Genomic DNA, 22,705 nt, shown 5'->3' with positions numbered 1-22,705 from the left:
GTGTTCTCTCCTCCTCTTCTTCTTCTGTTGTCTGGTCCTGTGTTCTCTCCTCCTCTTCTTCTTCTGTTGTCTGGTCCTGTGTTCTCTCCTCCTCTTCTTCTTCTGTTGTCTGGTCCTGTGTTCTCTCCTCCTCTTCTTCTTCTTCTGTTGTCTGGTCCTGTGTTCTCTCCTCTTCTTCTTCTTCTTCTTCTGTTGTCTGGTCCTGTGTTCTCTCCTCTTCTTCTTCTTCTGTTGTCTGGTCCTGTGTTCTCTCCTCTTCTTCTTCTTCTGTTGTCTGGTCCTGTGTTCTCTCCTCTTCTTCTTCTGTTGTCTGGTCCTGTGTTCTCTCCTCTTCTTCTTCTGTTGTCTGGTCCTGTGTTCTCTCCTCTTCTTCTTCTGTTGTCTGGTCCTGTGTTCTCTCCTCTTCTTCTTCTTCTTCTTCTGTTGTCTGGTCCTGTGTTCTCTCCTCTTCTTCTTCTTCTGTTGTCTGGTCCTGTGTTCTCTCCTCTTCTTCTTCTTCTGTTGTCTGGTCCTGTGTTCTCTCCTCTTCTTCTTCTTTTGTTGTCTGGTCCTGTGTTCTTTCCTCTTCTTCTTCTTCTTCTTCTTCTTCTGTTGTCTGGTCCTGTGTTCTCTCCTCCTCTTCTTCTTCTGTTGTCTGGTCCTGTGTTCTCTCCTCTTCTTCTTCTTCTGTTGTCTGGTCCTGTGTTCTCTCCTCCTATTCTTCTTCTGTTGTCTGGTCCTGTGTTCTCTCCTCTTCTTCTTCTGTTGTCTGGTCCTGTGTTCTCTCCTCCTCCTCTTCTGTTGTCTGGTCCTGTGTTCTCTCCTCCTCCTCTTCTTCTGTTGTCTGGTCCTGTGTTCTCTCCTCCTCTTCTTCTTCTGTTGTCTGGTCCTGTGTTCTCTCCTCCTCTTCTTCTTCTGTTGTCTGGTCCTGTGTTCTCTCCTCTTCTTCTTCTTCTGTTGTCTGGTCCTGTGTTCTCTCTTCTTCTTCTTCTTCTGTTGTCTGGTCCTGTGTTCTCTCCTCCTCTTCTTCTTCTGTTGTCTGGTCCTGTGTTCTCTCCTCCTCTTCTTCTTCTGTTGTCTGGTCCTGTGTTCTCTCCTCCTCTTCTTCTTCTGTTGTCTGGTCCTGTGTTCTCTCCTCTTCTTCTTCTTCTTCTTCTTCTTCTTCTTCTTCTTCTTCTTCTTCTGTTGTCTGGTCCTGTGTTCTCTCCTCTTCTTCTTCTTCTGTTGTCTGGTCCTGTGTTCTCTCCTCTTCTTCTTCTTCTGTTGTCTGGTCCTGTGTTCTCTCCTCTTCTTCTTCTGTTGTCTGGTCCTGTGTTCTCTCCTCTTCTTCTTCTGTTGTCTGGTCCTGTGTTCTCTCCTCCTCTTCTTCTGTTGTCTGGTCCTGTGTTCTCTCCTCTTCTTCTTCTGTTGTCTGGTCCTGTGTTCTCTCCTCTTCTTCTTCTTCTTCTGTTGTCTGGTCCTGTGTTCTCTCCTCTTCTTCTTCTTCTGTTGTCTGGTCCTGTGTTCTCTCCTCTTCTTCTTCTTCTGTTGTCTGGTCCTGTGTTCTCTCCTCTTCTTCTTCTTTTGTTGTCTGGTCCTGTGTTCTTTCCTCTTCTTCTTCTTCTTCTTCTGTTGTCTGGTCCTGTGTTCTCTCCTCCTCTTCTTCTTCTGTTGTCTGGTCCTGTGTTCTCTCCTCTTCTTCTTCTTCTGTTGTCTGGTCCTGTGTTCTCTCCTCCTATTCTTCTTCTGTTGTCTGGTCCTGTGTTCTCTCCTCTTCTTCTTCTGTTGTCTGGTCCTGTGTTCTCTCCTCCTCCTCTTCTTCTGTTGTCTGGTCCTGTGTTCTCTCCTCCTCCTCTTCTTCTGTTGTCTGGTCCTGTGTTCTCTCCTCCTCTTCTTCTTCTGTTGTCTGGTCCTGTGTTCTCTCCTCCTCTTCTTCTTCTGTTGTCTGGTCCTGTGTTCTCTCCTCTTCTTCTTCTTCTGTTGTCTGGTCCTGTGTTCTCTCTCTTCTTCTTCTTCTTCTTCTTCTTCTTCTTCTTCTTCTTCTTCTTCTTCTTCTTCTTCTTCTTCTTCTTCTTCTTCTGTTGTCTGGTCCTGTGTTCTCTCCTCTTCTTCTTCTTCTTCTGTTGTCTGGTCCTGTGTTCTCTCCTCTTCTTCTTCTGTTGTCTGGTCCTGTGTTCTTTCCTCTTCTTCTTCTTTTGTTGTCTGGTCCTGTGTTCTTTCCTCTTCTTCTTCTTCTGTTGTCTGGTCCTGTGTTCTCTCCTCCTCCTCTTCTTCTGTTGTCTGGTCCTGTGTTCTCTCCTCCTCTTCTTCTTCTGTTGTCTGGTCCTGTGTTCTCTCCTCCTCCTCTTCTTCTGTTGTCTGGTCCTGTGTTCTCTCCTCCTCCTCTTCTTCTGTTGTCTGGTCCTGTGTTCTCTCCTCTTCTTCTTCTTCTGTTGTCTGGTCCTGTGTTCTCTCCTCCTCTTCTTCTTCTGTTGTCTGGTCCTGTGTTCTCTCCTCCTCTTCTTCTTCTGTTGTCTGGTCCTGTGTTCTCTCCTCCTCTTCTTCTTCTGTTGTCTGGTCCTGGGTTCTCTCCTCTTCTTCTTCTTCTTCTTCTTCTTCTTCTTCTTCTTCTTCTTCTTCTTCTTCTTCTTCTTCTTCTTCTTCTTCTTCTTCTTCTTCTTCTGTTGTCTGGTCCTGTGTTCTTCTTCTTCTTCTTCTTCTTCTTCTCTTCTTCTTCTTCTTCTTCTTCTTCTTCTTCTGTTGTCTGGTCCTGTGTTCTCTCCTCTTCTTCTTCTGTTGTCTGGTCCTGTGTTCTCTCCTCTTCTTCTTCTGTTGTCTGGTCCTGTGTTCTCTCCTCTTCTTCTTCTGTTGTCTGGTCCTGTGTTCTCTCCTCTTCTTCTTCTTCTGTTGTCTGGTCCTGTGTTCTCTCCTCTTCTTCTTCTTCTTCTGTTGTCTGGTCCTGTGTTCTCTCCTCTTCTTCTTCTTCTTCTTCTGTTGTCTGGTCCTGTGTTCTCTCCTCTTCTTCTTCTGTTGTCTGGTCCTGTGTTCTCTCCTCTTCTTCTTCTTCTTCTTCTTCTTCTTCTGTTGTCTGGTCCTGTGTTCTCTCCTCTTCTTCTTCTTCTTCTGTTGTCTGGTCCTGTGTTCTCTCCTCTTCTTCTTCTTTTGTTGTCTGGTCCTGTGTTCTTTCCTCTTCTTCTTCTTCTGTTGTCTGGTCCTGTGTTCTCTCCTCCTCTTCTTCTGTTGTCTGGTCCTGTGTTCTCTCCTCTTCTTCTTCTTCTGTTGTCTGGTCCTGTGTTCTCTCCTCCTCTTCTTCTTCTGTTGTCTGGTCCTGTGTTCTCTCCTCCTCTTCTTCTTCTGTTGTCTGGTCCTGTGTTCTCTCCTCTTCTTCTTCTTCTGTTGTCTGGTCCTGTGTTCTTTCTTCTTCTTCTTCTTCTTCTTCTTCTTCTTCTTCTTCTTCTTCTTCTTCTTCTTCTTCTTCTTCTGTTGTCTGGTCCTGTGTTCTCTCCTCTTCTTCTTCTTCTGTTGTCTGGTCCTGTGTTCTCTCCTCTTCTTCTTCTGTTGTCTGGTCCTGTGTTCTTTCCTCTTCTTCTTCTTTTGTTGTCTGGTCCTGTGTTCTTTCCTCTTCTTCTTCTTTTGTTGTCTGGTCCTGTGTTCTTTCCTCTTCTTCTTCTTCTGTTGTCTGGTCCTGTGTTCTCTCCTCCTCCTCTTCTTCTGTTGTCTGGTCCTGTGTTCTCTCCTCCTCTTCTTCTTCTGTTGTCTGGTCCTGTGTTCTCTCCTCCTCCTCTTCTTCTGTTGTCTGGTCCTGTGTTCTCTCCTCCTCCTCTTCTTCTGTTGTCTGGTCCTGTGTTCTCTCCTCTTCTTCTTCTTCTTCTGTTGTCTGGTCCTGTGTTCTCTCCTCTTCTTCTTCTGTTGTCTGGTCCTGTGTTCTCTCCTCTTCTTCTTCTTCTTCTTCTTCTTCTGTTGTCTGGTCCTGTGTTCTCTCCTCTTCTTCTTCTTCTTCTGTTGTCTGGTCCTGTGTTCTCTCCTCTTCTTCTTCTGTTGTCTGGTCCTGTGTTCTCTCCTCTTCTTCTTCTTCTGTTGTCTGGTCCTGTGTTCTCTCCTCCTCTTCTTCTTCTGTTGTCTGGTCCTGTGTTCTCTCCTCTTCTTCTTCTTCTGTTGTCTGGTCCTGTGTTCTCTCCTCCTCTTCTTCTTCTGTTGTCTGGTCCTGTGTTCTCTCCTCTTCTTCTTCTGTTGTCTGGTCCTGTGTTCTCTCCTCCTCTTCTTCTTCTGTTGTCTGGTCCTGTGTTCTCTCCTCTTCTTCTTCTTCTGTTGTCTGGTCCTGTGTTCTCTCCTCTTCTTCTTCTTCTGTTGTCTGGTCCTGTGTTCTTTCTTCTTCTTCTTCTTCTTCTTCTTCTTCTTCTTCTTCTTCTGTTGTCTGGTCCCGTGTTCTCTCCTCCTTCTTCTGTTGTCTGGTCCTGTGTTCTCTCCTCCTCTTCTTCTTCTGTTGTCTGGTCCTGTGTTCTCTCCTCCTCTTCTTCTTCTGTTGTCTGGTCCTGTGTTCTCTCCTCCTCCTCTTCTTCTGTTGTCTGGTCCTGTGTTCTCTCCTCTTCTTCTTCTTCTGTTGTCTGGTCCTGTGTTCTCTCCTCTTCTTCTTCTTCTGTTGTCTGGTCCTGTGTTCTCTCCTCTTCTTCTTCTTCTTCTTCTGTTGTCTGGTCCTGTGTTCTCTCCTCTTCTTCTTCTTCTGTTGTCTGGTCCTGTGTTCTCTCCTCCTCTTCTTCTGTTGTCTGGTCCTGTGTTCTCTCCTCCTCTTCTTCTGTTGTCTGGTCCTGTGTTCTCTCCTCTTCTTCTTCTGTTTGGTCCTGTGTCCTCTCCTCTTCTTCTGTTGTCTGGTCCTGTGTTCTCTCCTCTTCTTCTTCTGTTTGGTCCTGTGTCCTCTCCTCTTCTTCTGTTGTCTGGTCCTGTGTGCTCTCGGCTGTACGCGTGACTCGATGCAACGTCATCATATCTTACAATGCTTGGTGTCGAAACGTAAAAAAAAAAAAAGGGATTTCCCGTGCCACAGATTTCACTTCAGGACAGGAGGATGACTGCGATGTTGGGGCAGGAGAAGCTCCGAGGCTTCCAGCTGTCAGGACTCGTCCGCGTCGCCTGATGGACAGCGACGGTCCAGCAGCACAATTCTTAGAACTGGACAACAAAAGCCGCTGCAGCATATTGAATTGTCAGCGTCCCCAGCGTTAGTTTCTGTGTGCATAGGGTGCTGCTCACTATCTTTGTAATTTTCTGCCTGAGGGGGCACTATAAATGATGGCTTTGTCCTCTTGTCGCTTTTCGTATGAAGTCGATTTTTGGGAACAGCGTAAACAAGCTTGGAATTTATTGTATTCCCCCCCCCCCCCCCCCCTTCCTCCTCCTCCTCCAGAAAAATGAAAGCATTCCAGTTTGACAGTCCACTCTGCTGAAATGTGGACCGCTTTGACCTTTTGTTTTGACTCGAGCACGTTGTATTTAGCTTGTTATGTCACCGCCGGGAGGCTATTCGGGGTCCGAACCGACTGCCGGATTCAGTGAATTTACCCTCTAAATGATTCCGTCAACACATAAACACAGAGACTATCAACACGTAAACAGGTCGGCGTGTGCCGGTAAGCTATGCCATGAGAGAGAGACGTACGGTTCATATTGTCATCGTGGAGGGGCTACTCTCTCAGCTGCTGCTGCTGCTGAGAGACTAATTACCATGGATGCGTTCACTGGATCACATTCCGAAATCTGGAAATGATTTCTCCAAACTGGTTGGAACCACGGTGGAGATAACGGTGATTTCTTTACCCACAGGCCTCCCTCCATGCACCTCCTTTAACGGCCAGAGCAGCAGCAGCTCTTGCCAGAGGAAATATGTTAATTGGTGAGCCCCACAAAACATGGGGAGGGAGGGAGGGAGGGAGGGAGGGAGAGAGGGAGAGAGAGAGATGCGAGGGAGGGAGAGAGAGAGAGATAGATAGATAGAGACCACCCCTCCATCCATCCACTCGCCCACCCAGTCACATATCTGTGTGAGTCGAAAGGACCACCGCACAATTCTCAACATTCCACTTTTCCCCATGCAGGCCCGCACAGAGAGAGAGAGAGAGAGGGTGTCCAAAAATCCCATGCATTGGTCGGGTCAGTCAGTGACTCCAATTTTGATTTGAGCATCACCACGCATGCACACAGTCGCGATGTCCCCAACCGTCAAAAGTCGCTGAGTCAGCTCGGGCAGTGGCCACACGAGGGCTAGCCGTAGAAATGCCTGAGCTTAATGAGGCCGGGCGCACCGGTTGTTTGTAAACTCACCCTGGGTGAATGTGCGGGCAGCGACACACGGGCCCTGCCAAGGGAGAGAGGGAGAAAGAGAGAAGATAATGTGATAAGTCACGGGCGTGTGTATCGGTGCCTTTTCACAGCTGTGGAGAATGACCCAGAGGATCTTAAAGCAGTAGCACTCCTACAGTATATGACATGCTGCACCTAGGGAGGGGGGGGAGGGGGGGGGAGTGCCTCAATTTCAGGTGGCACACTCCTACTACGAGAGATCGGCGCTTCTCCTACCGGGCGCCTTCCCGCAAAGTGAGAATGAACTTGTAAAACGGGCCCCAGAGTGAGAAGCGGAGAGCGTTTGTTGCACGTCGTGTGTTGCGGAGAGCGTTTGTGGCACATCGTGTGTTGCGGAGAGCGTTTGTGGCACACTGTGTGTTGCGGAGAGCATTTGTGGCACATCGTGTGTTGCGGAGAGCGTTTGTGGCACACTGTGTGTTGCAGAGAGCGTTTGTGGCACGTCGTGTGTTGCGGAGAGCGTTTGTTGCACGTCGTGTGTTGCGGAGAGCGTTTGTGGCACGTCGTGTGTTGCGGAGAGCGTTTGTTGCACGTCGTGTGTTGCGGAGAGCGTTTGTTGCACGTCGTGTGTTGCGGAGAGCGTTTGTTGCACGTCGTATGTTGCGGAGAGCGTTTGTGGCACGTCGTGTGTTGCGGAGAGCGTTTGTGGCACGTCGTGTGTTGCGGAGAGCGTTTGTGGCACATCGTGTGTTGCGGAGAGCGTTTATGGCACACTGTGTGTTGCGGAGAGCGTTTGTGGCACATCGTGTGTTGCGGAGAGCGTTTGTTGCACATCGTGTGTTGCGCCGGGGCTGCTGTGAAGTGCTGGAGCCTGTGAAGCTGTGTCACTTTTCTCCTCCAGTAAACAGGCCTGATGAGGATCCCTGCCCCCTTTTGAGGGGCCCGCCTGGCTGTTTATGAGCCAGTCAGGGGCTGTTTGTGCATGTGAGAGAGAGAGGGAGGGAGAGAGAGAGGGAGAGAGGGTTACAGTACTTCGGGAAAAGCCAGCCTCTATTGCAGAGTTTTCGCCATGGTGTCGTCAGCCTGTGAGTGTGTGTGTGTGGTCAAAAGCCTCTTACAGGGATAGTTAGGTTAGATCAAGTACGGCAGCTTACTTCCTCCTGGAGAGGAAGATATTGGGTGTTTTGTAAATGGGAGAAGGCATGGAAATTTAGATTTTAGTGAATTGTTTTGAATTTGACAAATGATAAAACTGCATGGATATTGTTGTCAGAAAGACACGTGCTTATTTCATTATTACCGAATCTCCACTTTGACCAAAGGTGTTGGACATGAGGATAAAAACACTGTACTGAACACCACAAACATGCATCAAATATGAGAAGGATATATCCGTTGTTTAATCATAATGCAGTTATTTTTTTTTATCTACTTTTTCTCCACCTTTTTTCTGTGATTATTTTAAATTTTTTTCCATCCCAATTTACTTCTCGTGCCAATTCTCCCTCCCCTGTCCTGATCGTTGCTCCTCGCATATGCCCCCCACTGGCCGGTTGTAGGGAGGATAGAAGCCTTGCATCACATGTCCCCTCCGATACATGTGGAGGCAGCCTGTCGCATCTTTTCACCTGCCAGCGCGGACTCTCATTTGGCGAGGAGTAACGTGTAGGAGGCTCACACTACCCCCGCCATTTTTTTCTTGACTTTGCTGTGCAGGCGCCCCAACCGACCTGTAGGAGTCGCTGTTCACAACGACCAGACTACCACCCTTCAACTTCCCACCGCTAACTCTGCCAATTGAGTTGGTATGACGGTCGGCCCAAGCCGGAGGCAACGCAGACAGCCGGATTCGAACCCGGTGTCTCTTGTGTTGGTAACGAGCGCAATGTCCGCTGCGCCACCCAGCCGCCTATCATAATGCAGTTTTAAGTGTGGTCGTTAAAGGCACAATCTGGTATTTCTTTGTACCATATGTACATGTGGGGTACTTTAACATACATTCTTAATCTGTAGATTGAAAATAAGCTTTTTGGACCCTCCTTCACCTATAACTGAATATAAGTCTTTTTACAAACATGATTAGTGTAAACAAACCTTTCATTGCCACAAAATACAGCAAAGTAATATGTAGGCCCGTCTGTTGTCTAGTGTTAGTGTCTGTTGTCTAGTGTTAGTCCTTGTATCAAGAGCTCAACCAATCAGAGAACAAAAACATGTCTCCATTCCTCTCTTTTTATGCCGGGGCTATCTGTTTGTTTACATTTGGATTACAAATTGGGCCTTTAACACGCACAATATCTCATGTCTATCCATATCAATAAACAGACAAAATAATAGACTAATAGGGACATGTTATAAGCCTAGTATAAGATATTCTAAGGGCTCGTACACAATCAGACTGTATGTCTTATTATTTCACTTATTTTCTAAATAAATGTGGGATTCATTTTTATTTTCTACAAACCCATCTGGAGATCCGTCTTAATTGCCACGGTGATTAACCGCCACGGTAATTGCGCAGACATTTTTGGAACGTGACCTTTTCCTTTTGTACGAGGTAGTGACGCCGAAGTGCGAGCGATGGAACAACACCGCCTGGCGATGACGGCAGCCGGTGTGACATTTCACTGAACAAGTCATTCCAGACAATTATGTGCTTGGTTGATCTACTCCTGTTGTCCCAGGAAGCCCTGTCGTTTCCCCATGTGGCACAACTGGGGCGCGATGACCAGCAGGCCCTTATGTAAACTTCCAGGCCTGCTGCTTATACTTATTAGCATCACTTCATTAAAATATTATCCGCCATCCCCTCTCTCACCATGGAGGGGGGGGGGGGGGGGGGGGGGGGGGCGGGGGGATCACCGCGCGGCAATGCGTCTCATTGTTCTGCTCATGAGAAAAGGCATCCTTGAATAATTAGCGGGCCCTGGCCCGAGCGGAGCGGCCTGTGATGTAACAGAACTGGGATGTTTGGCATTATAAGAATGTCCCATTTCCATTCGACACTGTGTCACTTTGGGGGCCTTTTCGTGTGTAGTCTAGCGTGCACAATATCACCGGGGGACCTCCCGTCAGCCACGTCCCCCAGTGGGGACACATGAGATGACACAGTGGCCTCTCTACCCTGTGTGACACGGCTCCACTTTCAAGGTGGCATTCCACTCTGTAAACATCGAAAAGACTTTGTTTATTGAAACCCTTTCACTACCACACTACCAAAGGGGTAACCCTTTCACTGTGACGATACAGAAGGTTAACCCTTTCACTGCCGCATGACAAAGGGTTAACCCTTTCACAAACGCACTACAGAAGGTTAACCCTTTCACTACCACACTACAGACCAGGTCAGCCCAGACCCTTGAGGTCTTTAAGTCCCAGCTCAAGACTATCTATTCTCCCTAGCCTTTGACCAGAGCTGAGCCTGCCTCCTAGGTCGTTACTATTAGTCCTTTTATGCCTTATTTTGTATTCTACTGCACTTTTCTTTCTTTTATTCTTATTTTGTTTTTCTATCTGAACCTCTCTGCACTTATTTGTATTTGCACTTTTTGCACTTTTATATTTAGTATGTTTTGTATAATGTATTTTGCTTTGCTCTGTTTTATCTGTGAAGCACTTTGGTACAGTCACAACTGTTGTAAACGTGCTATATAAATACACAATTATTAATTGATTGACTACATGTTATCCGTCTGTAGTGTGGTAGTGAAAGGTTAACCTTCTGTAGTGTGGTAGTGAAAGGTTAACCTTCTGTAGTGTGGTAGTGAAAGGGTTAAACATGTTTAGTATATATTGGCCACTAAGTTCAATAATACCACATTTCAGTGACTACCCAATGTGTTGGAATGGGGGACACATTGACCTCTCCCCCCCCCCCCCCCTTCCTTCCCCTCCATGTTGCGAGGTGGCTCCCCTCTCATTCTATAGAGCAGGTTGCGCAACTCCACTGCAGTCGCTGGGAATGGGGGGGAAACTCAAAATGGGCGTTACTCTTTCCAAATGTGGCGGGAATGGCATTTTGACCGGTTCAAATGTCACCCGTTGTGGTTCTGTGTCGAAGCACGAGCTCCTTTGGAAGTCAGAGGAGGCCACTGCGAGCGCCGTGTCACGATCTAATTCTCTAAATGTCATTGTGCGTTCGGCAGGTCCTCGACAACTCGTAAAGACGGAAATTTCCGAGTTTACCGCCAGGAAATTGCAGTTGAAACGGCCAACCGAGTGGTAAATACCAGTGCGGAAACTCGGGACAAGTTCCATGATGACCAGAGTTTACGAGTTGTGACGTATCACACAAGCACCTTTTTTGTGGTGCAAACATACTTTATTAGGCACACAGGGAGTATCGTGAGACATCATCATCAGACATATCATATGATGTTGATAGTGATGCACGATATATCGGCCGCCGATATAATATCGACCGATATGGCAGTTTTTTTACACATCAGTATCGGTCCGATATCAAGATTGGGCCGATATATAAAAAAATAAAATAAAATAAAAAAAATGTTTAGTCATTTCTGAAAATAACTTACAAAAGTAAAAAAATAATAATGCGTTTTGGAAAATAGCTCTTTATTTGATTATCATAAAAAAGTGTTTTCTATACAGAGATATCAACATCGGTAAATATCGGTATCGGCCAGAACAGCAATATTAATATCGGTATCGGCCACAATTTTCACATCACTAGATGTTGACATGCTGGGATTCCATAAAAATTGCTCAAACCAATCAAGAAATGAAGGTTGAATAATCTGACTGAATCTAATACCTTGGATCTGATTGGTCCTGACTTTAAAAACGTAACTAGCACACCCGAATGCTATCATCTTGTATACCATTTACATTTCCATTTTGTCATTTAGCTGACGCTTTTATCCAAAGCGACTTACAAGTTCTGTAAGACAAGTCAGCAGGAAGGGTACAACTCTTTCAGCTGAGTAACAATGATCAAACAGTGCTGAAACTTGGGTGCTGCAGTATTGAGTGCATAGACATAAGACATATTATTATTAGTATAGTAGGAGGAGTGCATGGTAGTATAGGACAGTAAGAAGGTTAGTGTGTCCCCCCCCCCCTCGAAAACGAGATAGCATATCTCAAGGGGTTTATCCTTCAAATAAATTAAAAAATTTTCATTTCAGATATTGATTGAAGAAGTGTGTTTTTAGTCGACAGCGAAAGATTAGTTGGGATTCGGCTGTCCTAACTGTGGTGGGAACTGTGAAGTTCATTCCACCATTGAGGAGCGAGAATAGGCAGCTTCTCTTTGATGACCCTCCCGGAGCTCGGATAGGAGTAGGTCTGAGGCGGCCAGAAGATGCAGAGCGTAGGGGTCTTGAGGGTGTGTAGTTAGAGACCATTGACCGGAGGTAGGCAGGAGCCGTTCCCTTCACCGTGCGTTATGCCAGGTCAAGGACCTTGAAGCGGATTCGTGCGGCGATGGGGAGCCAGTGCAGGTCCCTGAGAAGTGGGGTAACATGGGCAGATTTTGGTTGGTTGGAGATAGGGCTGGGCGATAAAACGATAACGATAACTAGCGCGATAAATTATTTCCTCGAAATAAACATGAAACGTGGTCGCAAAGTTTCGATATATCGATTTTCCAAGCTTGGCTCCGTTCAGCCTCGGCTCAGCACACTCACTAACAACAACCAACCTTACGTGATGACCTGCTACGCACAACAGCTAACAACCAATCAGTGAAGGAGATGGCCGAGAGCAACGGAGACCCGGAAGGAGACCCAGAGCGGTAGGACTCACTCAACAACAAGGCTTGCTAGGCTAATTAGCTTGCACGGCGTTGTTTTATATATTTACGTGCCGAGTATGTGTGTGTGGTGAATTCTGAGGCCACGTTTATAGTAGTGGGGGTATACAGTGGAAGTCGTTTCAATATATTGTGGCGGAAGAGAGTATTTTAGTGTGATATTTAGCACATTGTCATGGAATACACCGCGTAGAAGCAACAGGCTGGCTAGGTTAACTAGCTTGCACGGCACTGTTTTATATATTTACGTGCCGAGTATGTGTGTGTTTTGAATTCTGAGGCCACGTTTATAGTAGTGTGGCGGGAGTGGACGTCGTTTCAATATATTGTGGCGGAAGAGAGTATTTTAGTGTCATATTTATTGTCATGAGATACTCCGCTTGTCGGCTAACTGCTAACGTGCGAGGACTGATGACGACATCAACTCGACTTGAGACATTCGCAGCAGCATATTAGAAGTTAATTAAACTTGACGGACATTATATCGACGATAATTATCGATATCGAATTATATGAAAATAATTTAATTTATCGCGATAACGTTTTTGGTCATATCGCCCAGCCAGATCAAACGGGCGGCTGCGTTCTGGACCATTTGGTTATCTCGCCGGTGGTTGAGCGCCAATCACGAGAAAAGTCGGGTTTTAATCGTTATTTCTTTTATTTGCTATTTCTTTTATTCGCTATATCCATTCATAATTCATCCATCCAGCCTGATGTTATCATTGGGAATGGCTCTGAGATTGCAAACGGCCAATACCGCCGCCTAACACCTTGCGGTTTGCGCCTTGCGGTATTGCACATCATTGGAATCCCTCTGGCTTGGGCTGTGCATCGATCTAAGAAGTCCGGTCCGGGTTTTCCTTCTTGGTCATGACTAACGTTATAAGACACGGATTGGGGACACTGGAGCACCGTGGATTCATGTGTTTTGGTGCATAAACGTTGGAAAGACGACTGCGATCAATATTTGGAATGGCGATCAGGAATTGGATTATTCTTTTTGCAGTACATCAGATATGAGGTAAGGACTATATGTTACCAATCTTGCGTTGATCAGATGATTTTTTCGCCACCATCGGAACGTGTGTCTGTAATGTACTGTGTAATATAAGCCGTTGGTGGCGCTCGAAGCATATAAACCCCCCCCACCCTTTCGTGCGTGCATGATGCAACATAATACAGCGTTTATTTCAGAATGATTCATAAATCAAGCGAGAAATGGCACGATTTCTAAGGAAATGCATTGAAGCGCGGTTTGCTGGAGTTTCTTGAGATTAGACAGGATCACTCTAAAACTATACTCATATTCACCACGGTATAAAACGGAAATGTATGTATGAAAAGATTATCTGTTTTTTTGCATGTTGACCGGAAGAAACTCACTGACAATCGACGTGTTTATTAGATCCATAGCTATAATATTTAATATAGTTTTTAGCCCTGCAAACACCGCCATGTACCCCTATTCTTTAAAGCGCTGGCCTTCTTACCACAAGGTAAACAGCGACCTCTAGGCGCTGATTGAGTTAAAAAAATTTATTATTATTGACTTGTTGGTAGCTTGTATGAGCTACTTATTTAACCTTTATTTTACCAGGTAGTCACTTGAGATCAAAGATCTCTTTTTCGAGCAAGACCTTGTTGGAAGCTTGTGTGAGCTACCTGTTGGTATCTTGTGTGAGCTACTTGTTGGTAGCTTGTGTGAGCTACTTGTTGACTTGTTGGTAGCTTGTGTGAGCTACTTGTTGGTAGCTTGTGTGAGCTACTTGTTGGTAGCTTGGATGAGCTACTTGTTGGTAGCTTGTGCGAGCTACTTGTTGGTAGCTTGTGTGAGCTACTTGTTGGTAACTTGTGTGAGCTACTTGTTGGTAGCTTGTGTGAGCTACTTGTTGACTTGTTGGTAGCTTGTGTGAGCTACTTGTTGGTAGCTTGGATGAGCTACTTGTTGGTAGCTTGTGTGAGTTACTTGTTGGTAGCTTGTGTGAGCTACTTGTTGGTAGCTTGGATGAGCTACTTGTTGGTAGCTTGTGTGAGCTACTTGTTGGTAGCTTGTGTGAGCTACTTGTTGGTAACTTGTGTGAGCTACTTGTTGGTAGCTTGTGTGAGCTACTTGTTGACTTGTTGGTAGCTTATGTGAGCTACTTGTTGGTAGCTTGTGTGAGCTACTTCTTGGTAGCCTGTGTGAGCTACTTCTTGGTAGCTTGTGTGAGCTACTTGTTGGTAGCTTGTGTGAGCTACTTGTTGGTAGCTTGTGTGAGCTACTTGGTAGCTTGTGTGAGCTACTTGTTGGATACCACTGCTCTAGAGAAAACAGTGTATTATTTAGTGTATTAAAGGGATAGTTTGGATTGTGAAATACTTAGGCGTGTAATTCATGCATAACCATTAGCTTACTGACAGAGTCCCGTGGTCGGAGTTCTCGCCAGGTTCCAAATGAACCGAGAAGCTTCAGACAGCAGGCAGCACACAGGGTCAGAGGCACGCCACAACATGCACACAAAAGCTTTAACCACCCACAACAGAACACAGCGGTCCTCATGCGCTTCCCGTGCTTCAGACCAATGTGATGCCGTTTGGAACTATCCCCGCAGTTTTTCTACAGGACATCATTTTGCTCAGAATTGTCAAATTTAGAATTCATTCAAAATGATCAACCTTATTATGCAATCATTGAAAACAATGTCTAGACAGGATCACATTTCACTCAAATAAATGTCACAGCACCCACATTTATCTACAGCACCCACATGTACCAAAGAGCACCCACATGTACCAAAGAGCACCCACATGTAGCAGAGAGCACCCACATGTACCAAAGAGCACCCACATGTACCTTACAGCACCCACATGTACCTACAGCACCCACATGTAGCAAAGAGCACCCACATGTACCAAAGAGCACCCACATGTACCTTACAGCACCCACATGTACCTACAGCACCCACATGTAGCAAAGAGCACCCACATGTACCAAAGAGCACCCACATGTACCTTACAGCACCCACATGTACCTTACAGCACCCACATGTACCTTACAGCACCCACATGTACCTACAGGACCCACATGTATCTTACAGCACCAACATGTACCTTACAGCACCCACATGTACCTTACAGCACCCACATGTACCTACAGCACCAATATGTACCTTACAGCACCCACATGTACCTTACAGCACCCACATGTACCTTACAGCACCAACATGTACATACAGGACCCACATGTACCTTACAGCACCCACATGTACCTTACAGGACCCACATGTACCTTACAGCACCAACATGTACCTTACAGCACCCACATGTACCTTACAGGACCCACATGTACCTACAGGACCCACATGTACCTTACAGCACCAACATGTACATACAGGACCCACATGTACCTTACAGCACCAACATGTACCTTACAGGACCCACATGTACCTACAGGACCCACATGTACCTTACAGGCAGCACCAATATGTACCTTACAGGACCCACATGTACCTTACAGGACCCACATGTACCTTACAGCACCAACATGTACCTACAGGACCCACATGTACCTACAGGACCCACATGTACCTTACAGGCAGCACCAATATGTACCTTACAGGACCCACATGTACCTTACAGGACCCACATGTACGGGCCCGGCACATACTGTACTGGTAATGTAGCTTACATGACATTACAATCACTCTTCTTGGAAAGCGACCCATTCTTTATAATCACTTTTCTTGGAAAGCAAGGGAACTGGAGAATTGGCTCTATGCTGTAATGTTGTAATTCCCAGGTTATTTCGTAACCCTCTGAGAACTATTATGCCCAGGTTATGTGTGTGTGTGTGTGTGTGTGTGTGTGTGTGTGTGTGTGTGTGTGTGTGTGTGTGTGTGTGTGTGTGTGTGTGTGTGTGTGTGTGTGTGTGTGTGTGTGTGTGTGTGTGTGTGTGTGTGTGTGTGTGTGTGTGTGTGTGTGTGTGTGTGTGTGTGTGTGTGTGTGTGTGTGTGTGTGTGTGTGTGTGTGTGTGTGTGTGTGTGTGTGTGTGTGTGTGTGTGTGTGTGTGTGTGTGTGTGTGTGTGTGTGTGTGTGTGTGTGTGTGTGTGTGTGTGTCAACATTAGGTGCCATTAGGCGACAGTGGCTCGGGAGGTAGAGCAGTCGTCTGGCAATCCGGAGGTTCCCGGTTCGATTCCCGGGCAGCATGTCGATGTGTCCTTGAGCAAGACAGTTAACCCCTAATTGCTCCCGATGAGAAGGTTGTCACCTTGCATGTCGGTGTGTGAGTAACAAATTGTAAAGTGCTTTGGATAAAAGCCCTATATAAAAAAGCAGCCATTTACCATATATAAGTGTTCCATCTAAAAGCTGGAAACCTGAAGATTAATTTGAGATGAAGCATTACTGTAGCGCTATGTCAATCTGTTGCAGTCAATAAATGTGCAATTAACATTGTGTTTTGATTTGCACCTATTCAAATATGTAAGGTTTAGAGTCCGTAAGGGTATGGAACGTTATTAAGGCCACTATATGATGGCCACTCCCCCGAGCTCAGTTATGTGTAAAAGAAGTTATTTGAAGGATAAACCCCTTGATAGATACTATTAGTTTGTTACACAGATTTGCTGCATTATATTTGTGACCCCTTGAAAACCACTCCAAAAGACCACATAAAGCTATTAAAATATTGAATAACTCTTGTGAAATGTTCATACTGTGGAATTTGGAACTATTGACATGGATATTTCTCCAAGAAAATGTATTTTAGGGGTGCGGCTGGGTAGCGCAGTGGACTAAGCACTCGCCTACCACCGCAGATACACTGGGACCGAATCCAGCTGTCAGCGGTACCTCCGGCTTGGTCAGTCGTCCCTACTAACACAATTGGCAGTGTTAGCGGGTGGGAAGCCAGTGGGGTACGTACGTGTCCTGGTCGTTGTAAACTGCGACTCCTACTGGTCAGGTCGGGCGCCTGTTCAGCAGGGAGTGGATCTGGGGGAAATAGCGGGAACCCCCAGCGTTACGTTCCCCCAGTGAAACTCCTCACTGTCGGGTGAAAAGAAGCGGCTGGCGACTCCACATGTATCAGAGGAGGCAGTAGTTCTACACCCTCCCCAGGCCGACAATGGGGCAATGTGCGACCAGGAAGGGAATTGGCATAACGACTAAATTGGGATGGGTGAAAAATACAGAAAGCCCCAAAAAATATATTAAAAATATAAAATGAAAAAAAGTTGTTTGGCGAGCACTTTTATTTTCTGAATATTGCTCAGAATATCTGCCTCATTGACAATGTATCCAGACAAACATACACTCTCCTATTGGCCCCAGTCTATTTTGGGTGTGTAAAGGTTCGTGGTGCTTTGATGAACTGTCATGTACAGAGGTCTATTGACCATACAAGATAGTAATCTGGGCAGGTGTTACATGAGCAAAAAACAACCCCCTCAGTGGAAAAATGCTTCTCAAAACAGTCCCGGGTAGGCAGATAGTAAACAAAGACGTTTTCAGATGGTAAATGGTATTTATTAGGTGTGGGGCTTCCAACCCACGGCCTGTTCCCCAAAGGGGAAAAGGGGATGTTATTAGGGGATTTCAACCCTAGATCACACAGAGGGAAAAGGGTAAGGGGAGAACAAACAAGAAAGATATAAATGGACAAACAGACAACACTAGGGATTAAATGATAAGGCCAATAATATAGATATGCTCCCCCATGAATGTGTCAATTAACACAGAGGCCAATCTATATATATGTCTCTATACGTTACCTGGTAGCAACGCTAGCTCAGATACCTACCAGTGTGAATAGGACGAACACACAGTCTCATACAGTTATGGAGACAAGGCCAAATACACTACAACAAGGGCAAATGAAACACAGGTCCACCGCAGTGGCAACCACAGGCAACCTTCGACACCGTGATCACCAGCCAGTGACACAATGAGGCGCCTCGTGTGTGTGTGATCTTCCAGCTTATATCCACCCATCCAACTAACTGCCCACAGGTGTAATCAAGCAGGTGCAATCAGCTCAATCAGGAGGATGAGTGGTCTCTGGGAAGAAGAGAGAAAGCAGCGTTAAAGATGACACATCACACCACCAAGAACAACATAACCCAACTCATGATACAATCTGATGTTCACATGGTCTCTTAATACAGTAATAATGATAATGACCAACCCACGTACGTCACATGAACCTATAGGCACAAATTAGGTCATTTATGCACAGTGAGTTCAAGTTTAGAACAACAAGTTTAGAACTCACATTGAAAGAGCTGCTGTGTCCTAATGTGAAAAACTGTGATTGTTATGTCTGATGCCTATCTTTTTTCTGTTGTGAAGCACTTTGAGCTGCACATTTTGTATGAAAGGTGCTATACAAATAAAGTGTATTATTATTATTAGTGTGAGTACTCACATCATCACGCATGAATGCAGTTGGATCCACAAGAGTCTCAGTTTTACAGCCATTATTTATGCAAGACCACAGTATGCCGAAATAGGCAGATATAGAATAATTTTCAAAAAGTAAAAATAACATCTTTGTACTGCATGCCAGTGGCCATGCCAATTCTGCAACTCAGATTTTTAAATTTGGAGCAATATCTATAGCCCCCATCCAGGCAAGCTAGGTACGGATCCCAGGTCTGCACCCTCGTAGTCGATTGAGCGATTAATTGGTTGGTTTGGTCTTAGTCGACCAAGACTTTGTTAGTCCAGTGCTTCTCAAACTTTTTCTGTCAGGCCCCCCTTTGGCGGACCAAAATATTTTGGGCCCCCCCTCGCCCCAACAAAATAGTCATGAAATGGGCCATGTTTAAATTTATTGAAATAACACCAATATCGTGACCTTTCAAATTGACAACACCTTCCCTCGCGAGAGCCACCTTGCCTCGCTGTGAAACAGCACTGCAGAATGGTCAGCTCCCATCTCCTCACACAGCGCAGAGAACAGGCGCGCTTTCAGGGGTCGGGTTTTGATGAAATTTACCACGTTTATAACTTCTGTCAAAACCTCATTCAGCTCAGGGGTAAGCGGTCTTGACGCTGGCGCCTCTCTGTGAATTTACAGTGCGTCCATTGCGCGTTTGGCGAGACCCCCTTGATGAGCGCCTGTAGCCCCCTCCTTTTCCCTGCCATGGCCTGCGCACCGTCAGAGCAAAAGCCCACACAGTTCTCCCATTTCAGTCCATGTTCTGTCAGGTAACTGTCAATAATTTTGAAGAGCTCATCAGCTGTCGCTCTGTTTTTGACATATTTGCAAAACAGCAGATCTTCACTCAGTGACTGGAAATGTACAAAGCGAACATAGGAAATAAGCAAACAGTCTTTATTGCTGTCGGTCTTTGACAAGGCAACACGCATGTCATCCTCAAGGCTCAACTTGGCCCTATATTTTGTTTTCAGAGCTGTCATGGATGAAAAGCCAGCTTCACACATATGTGGTGCTGAATGGTATCAACACCTTAACTGCTGCATCATGAGATACTTGGTACTCAGCACCACACTCTGAAACTAGCTCTCCAGGTGGTATCAGATGAGATTTCAATGAGTTCTTCCAAGAGTTTGGATGGAGATGTGTCAGGAAGCTTTGTCTCAATGTTGTCTGTAAAGTTTTTTTTTATCCACAGTAACCTGGTGATCCTTTTCTGTGTTTTATTAAATAATGATTTTCAGATTTTGAGAAATGGTCAAACTTATCCAAATATGGTATTTTCATGGAGAACAGTGCAGCTGCAACAGATAGCACTTTAGTGATAATTTTCTGTAATCCAAAAAAATAAAAAATAAAATGTGTTTGTTTTTAATCTCAAGGCTCCCCCTGTCATGCCTCTGCGCCCCCCCTGGGGGGCGCGCCCCACACTTTGAGAAACACTGTTAGTCAATGAGTGGATTTTAATGCATTTTATTTTCCATGCTGAATCAGTTATTTTCTGAAAAGTCATCAGAACATCTCTGGTAAGCGCTAAATTTAAAGAGGTCCTTCTGTACGACCGCATGTGGCAAACACAATTTCACAGATTTAGTCAATTAAATCAAGTAATTGATTAGTTGACTAAATCTATGACCAATAGTCAACTAAGAATTGATTTAGTCGAGGACAGCTCTGCTAGTTTCATGATACCGCGGCGCTGTCTAGATTTAATATGAAACCAGCTCTTATCATGGTGTCAAAGGGTTGACCACACACTGCATAAATTGCTGGTGTAATTTAAAGAGGTCAGGGGGTTGTTTCATATTAACTGCTAGTGGTCGACCGATATGGGGTTTTCACTGGCCGATGCCAATACCGATATTGAGAGAGCAGCGTGGCCGATATAATGATAACCTTTTGCATCTGATAAAAAATCAACAATTTAATATTAACAAATGGGACACAAAAAATGTCTCCTTTTCTTTAATAGATTTTCTCTACTTATTATTTTAAATCAATAAATGTATCGAACAAAATAAATTGATTGAAAATAAAAAAATAAATCTTTTTGCAATCAGTTGACGCTTGAGATTGACACAAGGGGGTGGGGCTAAATGTTGTGTTAATTGGCCATGTGGACACGGTTATCAGCCGATGCAGATTATTTCAAAATGTTACATGTCTGCCGATTAATTGGCCAGACAGATGAATTGGTCAATCACTCAGCAGGTTTGTGTACTATATTATCATTATATCAAGACACTGAGGCTGCGATTAGGATCTTACTTTAAACTTGGCTGCAATTGGAGTGAAATTAAATTGATAAGACATTTATAAATCTTTCTAAATCTTGAATACCACTCAATTCCTACTAGGGACTTTTTCAGTTCTGATACCGATACGTGGGCTTTGGGTATCAGCCAATACTGAGTACTAGGGGTGTAACAATGCATCGCAATGCATCGATCCTAAGGTGACGATTCAACTGCATCGATTTGAAAATTCGCATCGAATCGTGGTCAAATGAAGAGATTTCATGATGCATTGAATCGTTGCCTGAAGAATCGTAATCGAATCATTGTGGGGTCAAATATTTACACCCCTACTGAGTACCGATCTGATCCATTAATACGGAGTAACGATCTGATGCATTACTTTCAATGAACAGTATAGACTTGCACCGTAATTTTGGGGTCATTGGACAAAGATCAACAGATATAAATAAATGCAGCTAGAACAAGTCGCTTTTTTTTGATTTCTGACACGTTAGACGTGTCTCTCGGTATTGAATTTTAGTATCGGGCAAATTCTCCGGCACCGATAGTATTTTAGCATAGTATCGCATGTATGTAATTAGTATGCATCCCTAATTTAGAAGAATTCATCACCCTCCTGGCGATGCTTGCACACACACTATGCACACGCACACTTACTTTCCACACGGATGTAAGTCATGCTGCCCTCCATGCCCTCGATGACCTCCCCTGCGTCTATATGAGGATGTTGTGCCGCTGACTGCCAGGCTGCCAGCTGTATCAGCATCACAGAGAGGGGGATTTGAGTTTGACTGTGGGGGGAACCGGGGGCCAAGTGAGCAGTCCTCTCCTCCGCTTCGTGATTGAGAAGAAGCACATCTAGATTTTGCAACTTTGAAATAAACTGTCTTGAGGAATGCCTTTGATAAATGCATGCACATGGGGAGAGAGATGGGCCATGTAGCAATCAAAGTGCCTGTCTGGCTCCATAAACTTCCCCTCTCTGCTTCCCCCCCCCTTCCAGTCTCAACTGCTTTTCAAAAAACATGCTCCTAGTCCACTCCAGAGTACTAGTGTCGCCTGGGGGGGGGGGGGGGGGGTGCTGGTTCGTTACCTGTCTGGTGGTGCGGCGGCCAGTCTGGGTCATTCCCACAGTCCAGAACCAGGGCCAACAGGAAAGCTCATAAACACACAAGCCCCCTACAAAGGTCTGGTCCTGAGCTCCCTTTTGGCCGAGCCACACATCTGCCTCTGCTTAGGTTGCCAGGTCCCCCTGCATCCCCACACACCTGGGAAGAATTATAGCCAGCATGGCTGAAGAAATACCCTCCCCAGGGTTACCCAAGCAGGCAGAGAGAGAGTGAAGGCACACAGGCTTTGATATACTGGCAGAACAGCGGGGTTGAATAGTTCAGCTCTTCTGAGACCTTGAACGCAACTCGAGTGTATTATTTGCTGAAAGGGAGTCTTGGTTGGTGCAGATGAGGAGATTTTTGTAAACACTAAGCCTAGTCATTATCTAATAACACGACTCATGCCAGTTGATCTTCTTTTAAAGTTGACCACAACAATGCCCATGCTGAAGTCTAACAAGTATGAGACTAACATGTGGAATGGGCTCTAGAGGATGAACACAAATATTGTGAAAACATAAATCAATTCAAATCTAGACAAAAAAAATCTATTTTGATAGGTACAGAAGGGAAGAAGAGCTTTAATTGCATATTAATAAAGAAAATACATGATTATACTGTATTGTATGTTATATCATATTACATTATATAATCATATTATAATTAATTTGTATATTATATTAAACTATATTTACACTATATACTATTATATTATATCATGTACTATATATCTCATATCACATTATATATGTGTTGTATACGCTTATGTACTATATATACTGCAGGTACTATACTGTAATGTGTACTATATGTATGTACTATGTATGTATGTAAATGGAAAAAAGTTTGGAATCAGGGCTGGTGGTCTAAAATGTTCAATCAATCAATCAATCAAAGCAGGGAACATGG

The 22,705-nt window shown here is 45.1% G+C and overlaps 1 protein-coding gene across 2 annotated transcripts in view; it reads left to right on the top strand.

Annotated features, from left to right (window-relative positions):
• The window catches only part of LOC311222849 (uncharacterized protein), a 66,276-nt gene that overhangs the window by 12,415 nt on the left and 31,156 nt on the right, over positions 1-22,705 (top strand). The window lies entirely within an intron of this gene.

This window comes from Notolepis coatsorum, assembly GCF_963971535.1.
Source record: "Notolepis coatsorum genome assembly, chromosome: 2".
Lineage (NCBI taxonomy): Eukaryota > Metazoa > Chordata > Actinopteri > Aulopiformes > Paralepididae > Notolepis > Notolepis coatsorum.
Note: the sequence above shows the minus strand (reverse complement) of the source record. Positions and strands in the feature narration are given on the sequence as shown.